General features: G+C 34.1%; 1 pseudogene across 1 annotated transcript; it reads left to right on the top strand.

The window, feature by feature from the left end:
* Positions 1-792: 792 nt before the first annotated feature.
* Positions 793-6,781, top strand: LOC145065611 (mediator of RNA polymerase II transcription subunit 25-like; annotated as a pseudogene). The gene is made up of 17 exons (XR_013688489.1): positions 793-971; positions 1,070-1,322; positions 1,638-1,704; positions 1,781-1,925; positions 2,064-2,319; positions 2,410-2,809; positions 2,920-3,435; positions 3,517-3,570; positions 3,664-3,692; positions 3,786-3,851; positions 3,911-4,088; positions 4,162-4,898; positions 5,578-5,696; positions 5,900-5,971; positions 6,049-6,172; positions 6,387-6,423; positions 6,502-6,781. The product of XR_013688489.1 is annotated as a mediator of RNA polymerase II transcription subunit 25-like (transcript).
* The last annotated feature ends 12,448 nt before the right edge of the window (positions 6,782-19,229 follow it).

The raw sequence follows: 19,229 nt of genomic DNA on the forward strand, positions 1-19,229 counted from the left end.
AGTCGGAATGTCATTTTAAATGATTAAGTATGTCTCTTTCATACAAGATTAGGAATATCACTATCCTCCCACCAGTTCATAGTAAACACACACATGTTCCTTTTCATTGTGATATAAAAGAATACCTTGTATCTTTTCATTGTGATATAAAAGATGGTTAGCTAACATGGATTAAAAAAACCTCTAGGCTAAGATATATAGATATCTTCTAGTAGATGTCTATTAAGAAAAACGGTCTTTCTTGACATTTATTTGCTATGCCTCATATTAAGAATATGAAGTTATAGTAAATAATATCCTTGTTGATCTGATCATAGCTACTTGTGAAAATGTTTGATCATAGTCAATGTCATGAGTATGATAAGGACCATAGTCAATGACATCAATATGAGAAAATCCTTATCACTACAAGAAAAATACCCTTTAATGACGCGCAAACAATGACACTCTCTGATTTACGATACATATTTTTGTGTGTCCTTAAAAATAATGTCAGCCTTCCAAAATTTGAAGGATAGAGGACACACATTTTTGCGTGCCTTAAAATTAATGTCCAACAAAAAAAATACAAACACGGAGGGCACTTATTTTAAATGCGTGTTCTCTAGAAATGTCGCTTTTTATATATATATATATATATATATATATATATATATATATATATATATATATATATATATATATTTTTTTTATCAAACACGTGTTTTTTAAGGGCAAAAGTGAAATCCTCTGAAATTCTAAAATTTTGAAGGGCCCGCTTCTTCAATCTCTCCTCTATATCTCCCTTCATTCACTAATTCCTAGTGCTTTTTCAAGAACCATTCTACCTAGGGCTTTTGAAGAAAATTCAAAACGCTCTCTCTGATTCTCGACCGGTTCTCCCAAGCCTCTGCAACAATCGACCATCGTCAACCTACCGTTCTTCGCTGCTCCGGTCCACCAAAGTTCTGCCTTGTGGGAAACCCTCACCGGTAAGTTAAAACTTATATTACCTTCACCTGCCTTCACCGTCGTTTCATCTTCTGAACACCAAATCCTTTCTCTTATATTAACCGATGATTCCATGTAGGTGTTTTTCCATTTTAATTTGCAGATGATGTTTGTAAGTTAGCTGAAATCGTGTGAAACCTCACTATCTAATCACTTCCATGGTTTCGAGCGGTTGTCTCGCTTCAATCGACATCACAACAGTCCGTTACTTTAATTTTCGGGTCGATTAAAATTTGTATGCTCTTTGGTTTAATTTTTTTCTCCACACAACCTTCGCCGGCTCATCTCTATCTGACTTACAAGAAACGATTACGCACATAGAAATTGAGAAGGTTTGTCCTGTTTATTTTTTCCCTATATGTTTCTTCCTCTCTCGATTTTGGATTCTGTGATATTTTTTTACATATAATCATCTTTGGTTATCTAGGGTTTAATATTAATTCTAGGGCTGTTCGTACTCCCTCTCCCTTTTTCTCGTCACAGAGAGTACATTATGGATCTTGGCATCAATTGCTTCTTAGTGGTAGCAAAAGAAGCCATTAGGTCATGCACTTAACCTCAAAGAGGTCATTAATATTGAAAAACTTGATGAAGGATGGAGGTTTTGAAAGTAAAAATGACTTTAAAGATACTTTGGTTTTTGGCAGCCAGAAGTTCAGAAGGAGCAAACATTTGTTACAGTTTAAGACGAGTCATAGACATTCTCATCAAAAGGTATTTCATTTCTCTCTATTACTTTATATTAACTTATTATTTTACCATTTCAATCATAACCAAGTCTCATCCACAGAAACCACAGATTTGGCTTGAAGTTAGCTTCCTCGAAAGAGAAAACATCAAAGACAAAAAAGCCCACACTCGGATCTGATTCAGATTTTCTTAGTGCTCCATCTCAGAAGAATAAACAGGACAAATGAGAGAAGTCAAGGTATACTGTAAGTAATATTTTGTTGCATCTCACATGAATCCTATAACTCAATTGGTTTTATTTTTATTTTTATTTTTTTATTAAGAGTCTGGATTTTGTTAAATGATTATGACTGACTTCCTGATAATATATTGCCCACATAAAGTTCTGGATGGTTATAGACTGACTTCCTGATTGCTCTGGCTGATTCATGATTTCTGTTCCACAAAAAGATAGGCTTGAGGATGTAATCCAACTTGTTTAAGGGTGAAAGAGAGTTTTTCTGGACCATAAAGGACACGTGGGAATGGTGACTAGGCTGTAACTTCCAATTTCTAAGGACCCAGAAGAATCAATAAAGTCGTATAGAGATTGTATTGTTGCACTGAAATGGAACCGCCTCCCCTTTCTTTCTCCATTTGGTAATCTTACTAATACCTGCATCATTTCATTTTCATATCATATTCATATAATGTGTCTTGTTTTGGTTTATATTATGATTTTTTATACAGGGTTTTGCATGTTAGTAGTGTATATAGAGGTGAAGAAAGCCTGCACAAGTTTCAAGCAATTAGGAAAATATGTTTACTATTTAAAACAACAGAAGCTTTTGTCGATCCATGGCTGGGAGTTAGAAGGGAGATGTAATGTCGGATGTACCCTTCGAGCAACAGAAATCTCTGTGTTTCTTAGCATGTCTTTGACATTTGATGTGAGTTCTTGTAACATAAGCTTTTGTCGATCCATGGTTGTAGTGATTCCACCAAGTTCCTGTTGAAATTCAGTCGTTAAGAAGTTTTTTTCATTACTTTTTACACCTAGAAGAACGTACCTGGACAATGTGACTTGCATCAAGCTCAAACCCATCATTGGAGACTGAAGAATCATATAATCTACCATACTGATCCAAACGTTGGCTTTCATCTCTATACTCCAATATTCTCTCTCTATTACAATTAACATTCACATTTAGAATACATTAAGTTTGTGCAAAATCCACACTGATATCATTCTAACTGCAGTTGTGTTTTAAATTGAAGAAGGATGATCCACTGGAAGGAGAGATCGACTGACTCACTCAGTCAACACTTTCTTCATTCATACAGGTGGCATTGACTATCCCTGGCTCTTTTGCTTCGGCTACATCAAATATTTCACAACCGATTCAAGGAAGCATTGGAATGGGTAATTCCGCTCTGGGGACGAGTCAAGGGACCATTCCCGAGTCGCAAATGGTGCAAAGTGGAATGGGAATGAGTCAAAATAATATGATCAGTGGTGTAGTATGTGTAGGTCAAACAGGTAATGGAACCGAAACCAGAACCAGAACTGGAACCGGAACCGGAACCATGATTGGAATGGGATCAATGATGCTGACTCTAGTGATGACTCAACAACAAGTACAAGGAATGCAATCTGGTGGTCTGAATAATAATAATAATAATAATAATAATAATACAGCAGCTAATGTAAGTCTCACACAACAATCAACAGGTACATTGCAATCAGCACAGTCAAAATATGTCAAAGTCTAGGAGGTATATTATAAATTTATTATTATTATTATTAATCATTAATTTGGAAATTGGAATAATATAAGCCTGAGATAAATGATGCAGGGGAATTTATCGGGTCAGAGACAAAGCCAGCCTGTATTTATTACAAGATTAAAAGTAAGTTTAATTATATTATTTAATTTAATTTAATTTAATTTAATTCGTCTGAAAAAAAAAACTTACACATTTTGTTTTTTAAAAATATTGTAGGGGTACCGGAGTGCATCGGCTTCTGAATCGTATGTCACCCATGACATAACATCACATAGTATTTAAGCAAAATGTTTGATTCTGACTATTATTGAAATACCTGAAATACCCTTCTCTCTTAGGCTTGCGGCAAATTGGCTACCAACAATGCAAATAGTGCGACTTATATCTCAAGATCACATGAACAAGTAAGCTTTACCAAAATCTTTTTTTTTTGTCATATTAAATATTTAAATTTAAATTTAAGTTCCAGGCAATATGTGGGAAAAGAAGATTTCCTAGTTTTTTGGGCAATGAATCAACATGGATTCCTTGGTCAACTGTAATAAAAGAAGCTTTGTGCAGTGATACAACTGCCTTCACAAACGCTTTTACTCTTTGTTTCTGATAAAGCATATAGACTAATTGGAATGCTTTTCCCTGGGGTAAGTAAATTGTCATTTTTATCCTTATAAATTAAAATAAAAATTGTTTATAATTAATTTTATTTGGTGTCAGGACAGGGTGGTGTTTAAGCCACAGATATCCAGTCAACAACCACAACCACAACAACACCCGCAAATGCAACAGCAACAGCAACAGCAGCAACACCTGTAGCAGATTCCGCCACAGGGGCAGCAACAGCAGCAGGCGGCACCACCACAACAGCATCATATGGTGGGGGACAGGGATGAATCAAGGGTATGTTCAAGGTCCTGGAGGGAGGACACAAATGGTGGTGTCTCAAGGACAAGTGTGATCACAAGGCCCACAAAGCATGTCAAGTGGGAGCTTTATTAACTAACTCATATAAATATATAAATAAATTGCATCCTAATTACCACATTTATGTTTTATGTTTTATGTTTTGTGTTTTTTGTCCCACACTCCCACTATTTAATTTGAACCTATTATTAGATTTGTTTATGAAAATAAGACTCCTATTAAATCTAGATCCTTGGAATTTTATAAGTAATTGAAGTTAGTCAACTTTCCATGCTTTTTCGTATTGGAATTTTGTAAATACCATTGTTTGACATGTTGGACTTTGACATTTTGTGAATTAATGTTTGAACATTTTGTGATAACCCTGGTAAAAAATATGCCTCCTGCCCACCCCACCCCACATATGAACATTTTGTGAATTAATGTGTGACATGTTTGACTTTGACAGGTGAAAGAAAATAGGAGCTCAGAGAAGTATGAGTTTGACCATGTTAATATGGCAAGACGTGCTCTTAAGAACACTGCTCTTGGTATATATATATTTGCTCTTAAGTACCCTTTTTTTTTTATATAAATTGGTGAGTGTTGATGTTTATGATTTTGACTGGTATCTTGCATCTCTTGAAGATGAAGAAATGAGTGAGCTTGTGTTGAATGCATACAAATATGATAGATCAATTCTCAGCATTTGACCTAAGGAATCCCAACAAGGTCACAACTTTAGTCTTATTGAGTTGACTTGAGTTTATATATGAATGATAACGGGCCAATTAGGTAGAATTTAAAAAAAAAGACAAAAAGAGAAATGGGTCAAATGGTTTAGAAGTCAAAACATACTAATGGTGTGTTTAGTTGGATGAAATGGAATGATAGAAGGAATGGAATGGACATGGTAATGGAATGAGTTATTGCATTCTATGATCTTGTTGGTTGGCGTGTAGGAATGCAATGATTTTTTATGTGGATATTTTTATTATATTTAGAAACAATATGTTTTCTCAAATTTACTTTATACATGATGTAATTATAAACAAAAATTTTCATAATAAAAGATGATTAGAAGTTTAAAACCAAATTAAGGCTACAATAAGAAATATTAAAATTGTAACTTAATTAAAATTGAATCACTGTTTTGATTATAACTTTTGTGACCACATTTGACATATTAATTATATATTAAGTATTTTGTTGAACTTTGATTTTGGATAGGTGCATTCACTGATTAGAGGATTTTGTGCATCACCTGTTAACTTCCATGCTAAAGATGGCTCAGGCTACAAGTTCTTAGGAGACCTTGTGTGCTGCAACTTGACAAACTGAACCCTTAGGTAAAAATGACTTAATTGCCCTTCTTTATCTTTCTTCATTTGAATCGGACCAAAATCAAAATTTTAAAACACCCTTGTAAAGTATTTTGCAATGGGGATGGATGCAAGATGTTGCAATTGCATCATTCTTGTATCTAGCTCTTTTACAATATGAATCTTCTGGGGTTGATTGAAATTACCATTTTATCCTTGTCTTGATCCAGGTGGCATCTAGGATGGTTTCAACCTTTTCTAGATGGAAGCAGTATGATGATACCCGCCAAAACCATGCCAAGGTAACAAATCTTGATTTTTAATTATCATATGCTTTAATAAACAAAAAGAAATTGAAAGTATTACCCTTCAACCTTAGAGAGAATCTAGAAAGAGCCCAAAAGGAGACAAAGGAGCTTAGAGAGAATTTACCCTTGGTTTTTCATGCAATTGGAGTTCGAGGGAGAGTTATGGAGGATTTGGTTAGATGAGGATTTATACAGGTGATTCTTTGAAAACTTTATATTGCATTTTTTAATCTAATTCTTTATAAGGGACTCATAAAATTCTTACTTATGCAAGGGTTTTTTTGGTCATTTTTTAATCTAATTCTTTATGTATTTATCAAGTATTCGATTGTAATGAACTGAAATTTATTTATTTATTTATTTATTTATTTATGCACTTATATTGATATGTATATGTGCTTGTGTGTAGGCTGGTGTCAAGTATTGGCCACTCACATTTGGCACAAGTATTGGCAACTAACATTCCTTGTTTGATTCTTCTATTAATTATATTAGCATATTAATTTTGACTTTTATTTGATCAGGTCACAAGAATTATTGGAGCAGGGTTCATTAGTCTTATAGAGTTATGAAAGGCAAGATGCAACTCTACTTAGTTGGAATTTGATGTTTATCACCTTTGAGTATATCTTTTTAGTTTGTATAACGTTACTTTGCAGAAGGTGTCCCTTGATACGCAATGTAGTATTAGGTTATATAGTTAGGGAAAACCTCTTAATAACAATGTACAATTAGATCCCCTTAATATCAATGTATTACGATTTTTTGACATGATGTTATTGGATGAAATTGATTGTTTTGGTATATATTTGTTTAAATATTTTTGTATTATGCGTAAATTAGTATCGTAAAGACGCATCGTAAATGCATATCGTAAATGGTTATTGATGTTTATGATATGCAAATGCGTGTCATCTACATTTATGACAGGGGCTTTCTTGATACGCATTGCGTGTTATAAACACGCGCGTCATAAGGTTACGACACAAAAATGCGTGTCTTCTTCCTTTATGACAGGGGTTTCCTTGATAAGAATTGTGCGTCGTAAATGCGCGTTGTAAATGCGTGTTGTCTATAGACGACGCGCAAAAGCGTGCCGTCTCTCGTTATGACAGGGCCTTCCTTGACACACATTTGCGCATCGTCTGAGCGTTTTACGACACACATTGCGCGTCGTAAAAGGCTGTTTTTCTAGTAGTGTATAACAAGGATTACTAAATGTGTATAGATATCCATGTATATATTCTTTCTAGAAGAATCTCTTACTTCTTTTAGCCTTGCTATAGAGATGAAGATTAATCAAGCCCATACTTGATTATTAAACATGGATTACATCTCAATGTTTATGATTCTAAGCCATTTGTCAAGAACTCATCAATGAGAGACCATCAAGAACTCATCAATGAGAGATTCCACATTTCTCAAGTCATAGATGATTTCTACCATTATTGTGAACAAACTGTGTTTATGAATAGCTATTATTCGTGTTTAACAATTTCTTGTTAAAACTAGTGCCAACAATTATTAGATCCAGCTATGGTTCTTGAGCTGCTTCAAGTTCCACGTGCCTCCCACTTACTTTGTCATTAGAAGCTTGCTTTCTGCTAACTCAGCTCTCATAGGAATAAATGAACTTATTCTTGGTGGGTTTGTATATAATAATCTAAATGCCCTTTTAGAATATTCTACAATTTTGTAATTTGTTGGTGTTTGTTTTCTAGATACAATTAATAGTGATTGAAGTATAATACCAAAAAGGTTAAAAGGAGGACATTTCTACCGATTAGAAAGTAAACTATATCAAGTAAAGTTTAATTCAACCTTTATCATCACGAAGGCTTTAGATGGTACTAGTGGGTTATATCTTTTGCTAAATCATAGACATTCATTAGAAAGGAAGTCATACACCAAAGTGTATAGTTCCTTAATAATTATTTTCTCTACACTTTAGTGAAAATATTATTAGGAATCTTTTATATATAAATAAGATTCACATATGTCAAATAAACTAAATTATTTGCCTTCAAAGATCCCTTTCTTGAAGTTGGAATATGTGGATTTCATTTATACAATAAAGATAACAATGTCATGGATAAGTTTTATTTAAAACAAGTTTAAGTCAAAAGTGCTTGCGTATAGAACTTAATTTTATTTATAGAATGTTGATATATATATTTACTTTGTAATTCTATTAAGAGATCTAGTCTCAAAAATAGAAGTCAATCATTTCAGAATATGAGTACTATCGTTATGAAAAATGATATAGTAAATAATCAAGTGTTTAAATAAATGACTGAAACATAAATATTTAGACATGCTAAATTTAAAACATATATTGTTTCAAAACAAACATTGTTTTATTTATAAACAATTTGTGTTCTAAGCATAAATAATGAACTAACCTTCGAGAGTGTAGTTCCAACTTGCTTGTGCTCAGCTAGTTACTTTTCTGTAAATATTTGCAGCAATCAAGTTACAAATATTAGATTAACATTTAAGTACCAAGTACTTGAGTGTTACACAAAAAGTAGGAGTTCTATCCAGTAGATACCTGAAGTACTAGTCTCTTTCAAACTTTCTTTCTAGATAAGAGGAGCAGTTCCTCTACCAGTGTCCAGTTTCTTCACAAAAGAAACAAGATCCATCTATATGGTCCTTATTGGATTTCTTGGGCTTAGAGGTTTTTATTCCATAAAACATGGGCCTTTTAGATCACACAAGGTGACTCTTTTAGCCTTGATTATTCCAACAAAATATCACTATATTTAATGGAATTTTTCTTGACCTGTTATATTATCAGATATATCTATCTAAATTATCAAAACTTCCTAGAAGTCATGAATAATTTTTCCTAGTATGATGTTAGAAGCATCTTGAGCATCAATGTGATGCATTTACTAGGTATCATATTCAGGTTTATTGCTCAAAGAAATTTGTTTAGGAATATGTCCTTTAAGTGTATACAATTTCACATCTCTCACGAGATTGTCTCTTAAAACATGAACCCATTCATTGAAGTTGTATCTATTGAATGTTATTGTTTCATTAAGTCATTTAAAGTGAAATGACAATTCGTGGTTATGAGAGTGGATTATATATCTATAAAATTTTAACAAAATTAATTTAGTATTTTCAATATTTAATCTTTAATAATTAATACCCTTTTAGTTTCTAAAAACATTAAGTATCAAAGTCTAGGATCCAAGTTGCAAAACATATAATTGGTTAGATATCATTTATCCCATCCACCCGAATTCAACCTGGTAGATATCGATTATCAATTATATCTTACCATATAATTCCTAGATTTATGGGATCGCTAATAACAAATTTAATTAGACATGTTTGATCCCATTTATGCATCAGAACTCTCTTGCTTAGGTATCCTTTATCATAAGAGATTTCCAATCAAATCGTCCAATTTGAAAAACTCGTGTAATCGGCCTATAACTTGGTTATAGAAATCGCGAAAACACCTCGGCCATCAAAAGATAACACTAAGCGGTTAGGTATCCTTTATTCTACTAGTGCATACAATAGACGTGCGAGTGTTCTTTAAAAAGGATTGCATAGATTTGAGGTTTGTAAGGGGTCTTTGATGTTTTTATAATTCTAGTTTAAAAAACATGTTATATCATGGTTATTGCATGCATTCAATAAACCATGGTATACCTTTTAAAAAAAATATCATTTTATGAAAAAATCACATTTTAACAATGTTCTATATATAAAACCCGGTTTTATATAATTGACGCGATCATAGTTTAAATTATTAACTAGTATTAAGTTATATCGTTTGAGTGATTTAGAACATTTAGAAACCTTTTAATAAAACTTATTTTTATAGAATAAGGTTTTGGGTTTGATAAGTTTACAAATCTCTATTTAAACTTATACAATTTTAATCCCGAAATTTTATCGGTTACTAGTTTTAACGATAAGGCTTGTTTTATTGTAACACTATTTTTTAGCATCTTATGTTAAAAGGTAAATTTCATTAAAACCAAACTCCTTGTGATGTTTATTTATGTTCAAATATTATTTTGCATTTAAAAAACTAATTTATCAACCATAACATAATAATAATAACATAAACATAAAACAACACAAGCATGCATAACAATTATAACATATGTGCATAAACCAAGCCATTAACTAGTAATAATTTTTTATTTATGTTCAAATATTATTTTGCATTTAAAAAACTAATTTATCAACCATAGCATAATAATAATAACAACATAAACATAAAACAACACAAGCATGCATAACAATTATAACATATGTGCATAAACCAAACCAGTAACTAGCAATAATTTTGTGAGCCATCACAAAATTATCAAGTCTATTCCTAAATGGACATAAGAGACATTTATCTTGTAAAGTCTTCATGTGCTATCACTTGCTTCAACACATAGTAGCAAGTTTATAAAAATAACTTTATAAAGTTTGAGAAACTTTAATAAAATTAATTTTATAAACTTTTGATCTTCAAAATGGCCACAATCTTCATTCTTGTTACATTTTTATAAAAAAAACTATTTCTAAAACTAATCTATTACTTACAAAAATTAACAAAAGAAAACTATCTATTTAATTATTACATACCATATGAATAATTAAATAATTACAACCATTTTAAATAAATCAACACATGCAACAACACAAAGATCCATGACTAGTTTATGCACATCATACATATTTATATACTCAAAAATATATAAAAAAACGTTTTTTTTCTAAGACAAATTTTATGACAAAAAAGATGCATGTAAACTTTTGGTCAAAAAATAACAATTATAAACATTTTAAAGTTGTCATAGAAAATATGTATGGATTTTTCTTGCAAAGTGAAAACCATCCATGTTTTCCAAAAACAAGGATTTCATCAACTAAAGAAATAATCTAACTAATCTTGCAAAAATGGCTCTGATACCAATTATTGGGTTTTTATTAAAAAAAAATCCGGTTTCACAACCGGTAAAATTGACAACGGAAGCTTTAAAAATGTTGAATAAAACTAAAACTATTTTACCCACCAAGGATCATTTTGCAAGAGTTAGAAAGATTAAAACAACCATAGAAGGGAAATCATCACAACCTTTTAAGACTTTGATCCTCATGGGAGGTTGGAAGTTGATGAAGTGTGGCATGAAACTCTAAAGCAAGAGTTCTCTAGAAGTATCCACCAAGCAAGAGTAGAACCATCAAAACATGCTAGTATTCACTTGTAATTTGTTGTTCATAAGCATTTGAAATATATACCAAATATATGTTCAAAGGCGAAGCAAGAAAGGGGATTTATCTAGCATCAAAATGCAAGAGAATGGAGGAGAAGAAGAGCTTGTAAAGCTCGAAATTGGCAGCCCTCTTAGAGAGTATGGAGCTCTCGGATTTGGCTCTAAGACAGGGAAAAAGATGACTTGCAAGAAGTGTGTTAAAACCCTTCCGTGCTCTCTCTTATATAATGGGCAAAAAGTGAAAGGGAGACCATAAAGCAAAAACATATACAAATTTGTCCCAAACGTGGCATGAATTGATTAAACAATTCAAAAGTGATCCATGCTTGGTCTCCTCTTCTATTTTCGAAAAAGCTAGGCCATAACGAAGACAAAAATTGTCTCATGGCTAGTTTAATACACATACATCTTATCTTTATAAAAATCAATCATTTTTATAAAGAATTCCCAACATACACACATACATATATATATATATATATATATATATATATATATATATATATATATATATTTTATATATATCTTATTTTATATAAAACTATATTTTATATAAATTGTAACTAGCATATTAAGATATAAACATAAATATATAAATATCTTATTTTATATAAAACTACCTTTTGTATAAATTGAACTAGTTTATTAAGATATATATATATATATATATATATATATATATATAACTTATAAATAATCATACTTTATGATATATTTCATAAGTTGTTATTTCTCAAATAAATATTATTTCCACAAATAATAAATTTCCAATTAGTATAATATTATTTCCATGAAATAATAAGTTTCTAGTTAAATACAAGTGTTGATATATTTATTACTAATCAAATTATATTAATAAATAATCAATTAACGGTAACTTGCTATATGGTGAGACTCTATAGGATCATATATTATTAGCAATATCATTTTTAATGACTCTTGGGCATACTAATCTTTCAACCATGTATTTCACATCAACCTAATGCCTATGACCATTGGAAGTTTCGATGTGATCATTAGAATGGATTGGTTATCACTGCATCGAGCGGAAATTTAATGTTATGAAAATGCAGTTTCACTACCTTTACCAAATAATGAAGCTCTCGTGATTTACAGAGATAAATCAAGAAATAATCTAAGACTCATCTCTTGCATGAAGGCAAGAAGGTGTTTGCAGAAGAGACGCTTCTCTTTCTTGGCCCACGTGGTGGATATGCAAGACAAGGGTAAGGAAATCAAAGACATTTTGCAAGTATGCGATTACCCGGGCGTATTACTAAAGGATCTACTTGGAATACCTCCAGTCACACAAGTCGAATTCTGAATCGACCTAATTCTGGGTGCTACACTAGTGGCACGATCTCCTTATTGTTTGGCTTCATTGGAAATGCAAGAACTCTCCAGTTAACCTTTAGAACTTCTTGGTAAATGCTTTATCCGGCCAAGCTTCTCTCTATGGGGAGCACCGATATTGTTTGTCAAAAGAAGGATGGATCGTTCAAGATGTGAAGTGACTATCGAGAGTTCAAGAAGCAAACATTCCAAAGACGAAATTTAGGACTCAGTACTGTCACTACAAGTTTTTGGTTATGCCATTTGGACTGACCAAATCACCAGTCGTATTCATGGACCTTATAAATCGGGTGTGTAAACCCTACTTCGATATATTCATGATCATTTTCATCGACGACATATTGATATATTCACAAACCAAGGAAGAACATGGCCAATACTTGCAATTAATTCTGGAACTATTAAGAAAGGAGAAACTTTATGCAATGTTCTATAAGTTTGAGTTCTGGATTAACGAAGTGCATTTTCTTGGTCATGTGGTCAGTAGTAAAGGAATTCATGTCGATCCTGGTCAGTAGTAAAAGGATTCATGTTGATCCCGCTAAGATCGAAGAGGATAGGGATTGGAAAACAACAATGAAACTAACTGAAGTACGACAATTCCTAGGGCTTGCAGGCTATTATCGGAGATTCATCGGGAACTTCTCCAAAATAGCCAAGCTTGTCACCACTGTAATCCATAAGGAAAAAAAATTTGATTGCAGATACAGAAAAGAGTCGGCCTTCTAGAAATTGAAACAATTGTTGTGCAATGCACCAATTTTGTCTCTTCCAGAGGGAACATAAGACTTTGTAGTATTCTGTGACGCCTCACACCAAGGGTTAGGATGCGTACTGATGCAAGGGAATAAAGTCATTACATACGTATCAAGACAACTTAATCCAAAAAAGACCAACTACACTACCTATCAGTTAGAGCTGAGAGCTGTAGTGTTTGCCTTAACGATTTTGGAGACACTACCTCTACGGAACGAAGTGTGTCGTGTTCATCGTCCACAAAAGCCTCCAACACATATTCGACTAAAAGGAGCTCAACATGACACAACGAAAGCGTGTTGAATTGCTAAATGATTATGAATGCAAAATTCGTTATCATCCTACTAAAGAAAATTTCATAGCAGATGCTTTAAGTAGGAAAGAATGAGCAAAACCAGTTCGCGTAAAGGCTCTAACCCTAACATTCCACTCCAATCTCACCACCCAAATTCGAGATGTTGAGATAGAAGCACCCAAACCCGAGAATATCATGGAAAAAACCTATGAGGAATGGACAAATAGTTCGAACTCAAGGGAGACAAAACACGATACTTCATAAATCGAATTTGGACCCTACAGTTTGGTGAAGTCAGGAGTTTAGTTTTAAATGAAGCTCCTAAGTCAAGAAATTCGACACACGCCAGAACAGATAAGAGGTATCTCAATCTCAGAAAGCTTTATTGATGGCCCAACATGAAGGTGGTGATTGCCACATATATTAGTAAGTGCTTGATTTGATCCAAAGTCAAAGCCAAGTACCAGAAGCCATCTGGTCTACCCCAAAAACCATTAATCCCAGAATGAAAGTTGGAACAAATGACCATGAACTTCATAACAAAGTTGCCAAAATCATCAAGTGATTATGACACGATCTAGGTTGTGGTCGATTGTTTGAACTAGTCCTCTCATTTCCTAGCATCAAAGAAACTAACAAAATAGAGAAACTCACCAAGACCTATCTCAAGGAAATAATTAGATTGCATGGGGTGCCAGTACCTATCATCTCAAGCCAAGACAACAGATTAATTTCCAAATTTTGGCAATCATTGCAGAGGTCCATACGAATTAAACTCAAAGTGAGTACAACATATCTTTCTCAAACAGATGGCCAGAGCGAAGGAACAATACAAACTCTGGAAGATATGCTCCATGCTTGTGTGATAGATTTTGGTAATGCATAGGACACTCAATTCTCGTTATTCAAATTTTCATATAACAATATTTATCACACTAGCATAAAGGCCACTCCATTCATGGCCTTATACAAAATAAATGCCATTCTTCGATATGTTGGGAAAAAGTTGGAGATACTCAACTAGCTAAAAATCATGATGGAGATACCTTACTCACTAGTCCTAAGATCATTCATGAAACAACGGAGAAGATCGTTCAGATAAAGGAACGATTAAAATACCACACGTAGTCGTAGAAAAGCAATGCTGACGTGAGACATAAACCCTTAGAATTCAAAGTAAGAGAATGTGTCCTACTAAAGGTCGCAGTATGGGAAGGTGTCATCAGATTTGGAAAACAAGGTAAACTAAACCCCCGTGACATCAGACCTATTGAAATCATGGAAAGGGTTGGTCTGGTGGATTACAAATCCCAGTTACCTCAAGAACTTAGTAAAATTCACGATACCTTCCATGTTTGTAATCTCAAAAAGTGTCTCTCTCTAATGAGAACCTTGTCTTTCCACTCAATGAGATCTAGGTCAACACTAAAATTCACTTAGCGGAGGAAACGATGGAAATCATGGATCGAGAAATCAAAATCCTTAAGAAAATCCGCATACCTATAGTAAAATTTCGATGGAACTCTTGTCGAGGGCTGGAGTTTATTTGGGAATGTGAGGACCAGGTGAAAAAAAGTATCAGAAACTATTCAAAAGTTCTCCCACCATGAGTGGAACGAAATGATAATGGAACCAAATAATCTAGAACTTAATAATTTCGGGACAAAATTCCCTTAACGGGGAGGTAATGTGACATCCCATAATTTAAGTCAAAGGCAGTGAATGGTCAATTTCACAGTAAATCTCTTTGTAATTTGACTCATTGATCTTTGGTACATCTAATGTAAAATAAATGAGTTCATTTCAACTATTATAAGATACCAGATAGTATCTTACTTCCAAATATGTAATCTGGCAAATAAATGAAACAACTCAAACTACAACCCTAGGAATGCGTCTGAAAAACTGAAATTTCGTATTAGGCAGTTATGAGAAAAGCAAACATTCTGGTCTCGTAGTACGTGCTTCCCTATTTCCAAAAATATAAAGAACGCCCAAAACAGAGTTCATATGCAAAAGATATGTAACATCCATAAAATTAGTGAAAAATTTAGACTGTTAAAACCAACCCATAAAACATCATTGTTTACAAAATATTTTTCAAAACATGTTCAATATTAGAGTTTTTCCCAAAATCATAAAACATAACACGAGGAGGTGCACGATCACGCCTTCGCCTTCTCGCGATCCTCTAAGGTACCTGAAACACAACCCAAAACTGTAAGCCTAAAGCGTAATGAGTTCCCCAAAATACCAACACATCACAATATCATAACAAAATAGAAAACACCATGCATACAGAGCCTTCAGTCTGACTTGAACGCCCTACCAGCCTGCAATCTACCTGGTATGCTCATAGAACCTTCAACATGACCGGTACGCCACATCGGGCCTTCAGCTTATCTAGAACGTTCTCCTGGCCTTTAGTTTGACTGGTACGCCCCACTGGTCTTCAATCTATCTGGGATGCCCGGGTCTGTTGGCCTTCAGCACAAAGCAGCACCGCCTCAATCCAACAACACATACACAGTGTCGACACACACATATATACATATCCATACATAAGAGACAAGCATGCAAATAACCAGTCAGTAACAACAGACAGATCTTACAGATCACTAAGCATATAATCATCCTATATACCAGGATACCGATCTAATAGATCACTACAACACAATAGCCTACATAATAGAATATCAAATCCAAAGGGCCGCCCTTGGTGCCTTCGACCCATAAGTACAGTGAGGAAAACTCACCTAGCAGATTGAACATAACTGATAAGGTCCGACTCTGAAATCTCAGTTCTATAACCGATACCTGTCCACACCAAGTGACCAAATCAATCAAGATCCCAAAATACCCTCAAGGTCCAACTTGGTCAAAGTCAACGATTATGGTCAACAGTCCATGTTGACCCAACACGTCATGTTCCCTCTTGGCCACGCCATGTTCCATAAGTGTAACGCCCGGGTTTCGGGGCTAAGCATTTTAGAGGATGTAATAGTCTAAGTCAACTATTGTAACTCATTTGAAGTAATAAAGATGAAATATTTGAGTATTATGTGAATTATGTGAATTTTTATGCTTATTATGTATTTATAAATGTTTAATAAATAAAGAATAACAAAATAAGCGTCAAAATTGAAGTTTGAGATAAGCCCGATATCTCTACATAAAGTTGTAGTGGTCGAAACAAGGATTTCGGGGATATAAAGAACGCCGAAATCCGAGTTATAACGAAGAAGTTATGACCCGTTGAAGTTTCGCGACGGAACCGGCACAATACCGGGAAGCGTAAATAGTGAATTTACAATAGAACGAGCTTTAACCTTAGCGTTCTAAATGAAATTCGTAGAATACGTTGCCTCCATAAAAAGAACGCCCAAATCTGACTTCGTATGAAGAAGTTATGATTTTTCGAAGTTTCGGCTTAGTAATGTACAACCCGAAATTCGAATATTAGATCGAGTGGTTTTTAGCTGACAAAACCTAAACGAGAATTGAATATCTCTTTAAGAGTAGCGTAACGAGAAAAAGATGGGCAAAAACGAACGTCAGATAAAGAAGTTACGAGAATTTAACGGACCAATCCGGTACCGGCCTGTTAATAATATAACTTTTAAAATAAAGTCAAAATTAGCCAACGGAGTCTAAACGAAAGTTATAGAGTACGTTCCCACCTTCATGTGGATATAAAGAACGTCGAAAACTGAGCTCGTATGCGAAAGTTATGATTTTTAGAAGTCGGGAAGGAAAATTGCGAAATCTGCAAGGAAGTGGTGACGTGGCAAAATCCCAGCTGTTGCTTGCTGAGCACGGCCTCGTATCCGATGATCACCACGAAGCCTCGCATTACGCCCCGCGTCTGAAGCTGGGTATGCCCGACGTACTTGATCTTTTCCGGTTCCGAGAGTGGGTGCGAGCTGGCATCAAAGGGGGGCGAGGGTTCCGACTTTTTCACACCTTTCTCACTTCTCTCTAGTTTCTTTCTCTCTCTAACTCCCCTAAACCCTCCTAAACCCTAGGAAAAATCCCTAGAACCTAAAGGAAGCCCCGAGGCTCCTAGGGTTCCGAGAAAAAGGGTCTTTCGGTTTCGGAAACGCTGCTTCGAGCAAAGCCAAGCTTTCTTTAAAATCCGCTGTAAGTGAGCTACGCTTATGCAATTTTTAATATAGCTTTCAAATAATTATAGTAATGTTATTAGGTCCTTAGAATAATTATTTGGGGTATTATTATGAGTTATATTGAGTGTTATTTAACGCTTATATAATAGTAATAATAGTCAGACTATTAAATAGTCGCAGTTATCGTTAGACTAAACCCTAGTGGTATTGATACTAGGTTTTATCGAAGGAAAATTGTTTTAAGAGTATCGAAGCGCTGTCCGAGTGCAGAATCACCGCCTTTTCAAGTGAGTGCATAGTTACTTTCAGCTTACAGATAGATATGAAGTATTTTATATAAATTACGTGCTATGTGTGCATATTATCTGAATACTTGCTATCTATGCTGGATGAACGTTTTTATACATTTTTCAATGATTTAAACTGTATATGTATTTTATATCTACGAAAATGTTGGGGTAAAACATGGGTAGATGTAATAGGTGATGTGTGATAAAATGATGAGAGGTCTCGATGTTGATGTTGTTGATTCTGTCATCTAGCGGAGTATGGACGACGACCACAAACTCTTCTAGACAGTCCAGTGGAACGCAAGCAGGCTCGCAACCTGTAGGTGTTTGGGAACAATGTGTTCACTGGTGTACTCCATCCCCCACATGGTTGCCTTAAGGACATTTATTGCTGAGGAATCCCCTTAGCAGTAGTGTCCATCTCGATGATGATCCTTAAGCTAGGTCCCTTATGATAGGTGTTTAGGGACGTAATGTGAGGATAACAGGAACAGGTAATCGGGTTGTTGTTTGATGAAATTAATAAACTTATTTATTGTGGGTTGAAAACCCTATGTGCTCACCAGACTCCCAAGCCTAATCACTTAGTTTCATGTATTACAGGTAGTGGCGCTCGAACATAGATGTGATGTTTTGGATGAGGGATTATAGGCCTGTAGATATGAAATAATGTAGTAAGGGTTATATTGTACTGTTTATGCTTTTGATCTGTATCGAACATGACATCCCAAGTCTTTTAATGAAATACATTTCTATGGAAATGCTTTTGATAAATCGTTATCATATTTGGTTTTGGGACAAATTCCGATACACTTTTATTTATAATGTTACTCTGATTTTCAAACAAAGCATAAACAAAATCGATCTTTTTTGGCCGTGAAAATGGGGATGTCACAGTTGGTATCAGAGCTTTAGTTTAAGCGAACTAGGAATTTGTAGGATTTCTAGACTTAAACTTAGAATTCTAAGCGATGATTGTGAGGTGTGAGCACTAGCTTATTTTAGGAATTATGCCTAAAATGCTTTTATGTGCTAAATGCTTTGTGCCTTATATGCTGTTATTTGTTTGGATCTATGGTCTATTGCCGACCGGATCTGGAAACCTTATGTGTTTAGGATTCTAAACATACAAGTATGATATTAGAACTAGCATGTAAACGTTTTAGAGAGATATGGATGATTTAAACGTCTATC

Source organism: Lactuca serriola, chromosome 8 (assembly GCF_051521515.1).
Source record: "Lactuca serriola cultivar US96UC23 chromosome 8, Lser_US96UC23_V15, whole genome shotgun sequence".
NCBI lineage: Eukaryota > Viridiplantae > Streptophyta > Magnoliopsida > Asterales > Asteraceae > Lactuca > Lactuca serriola.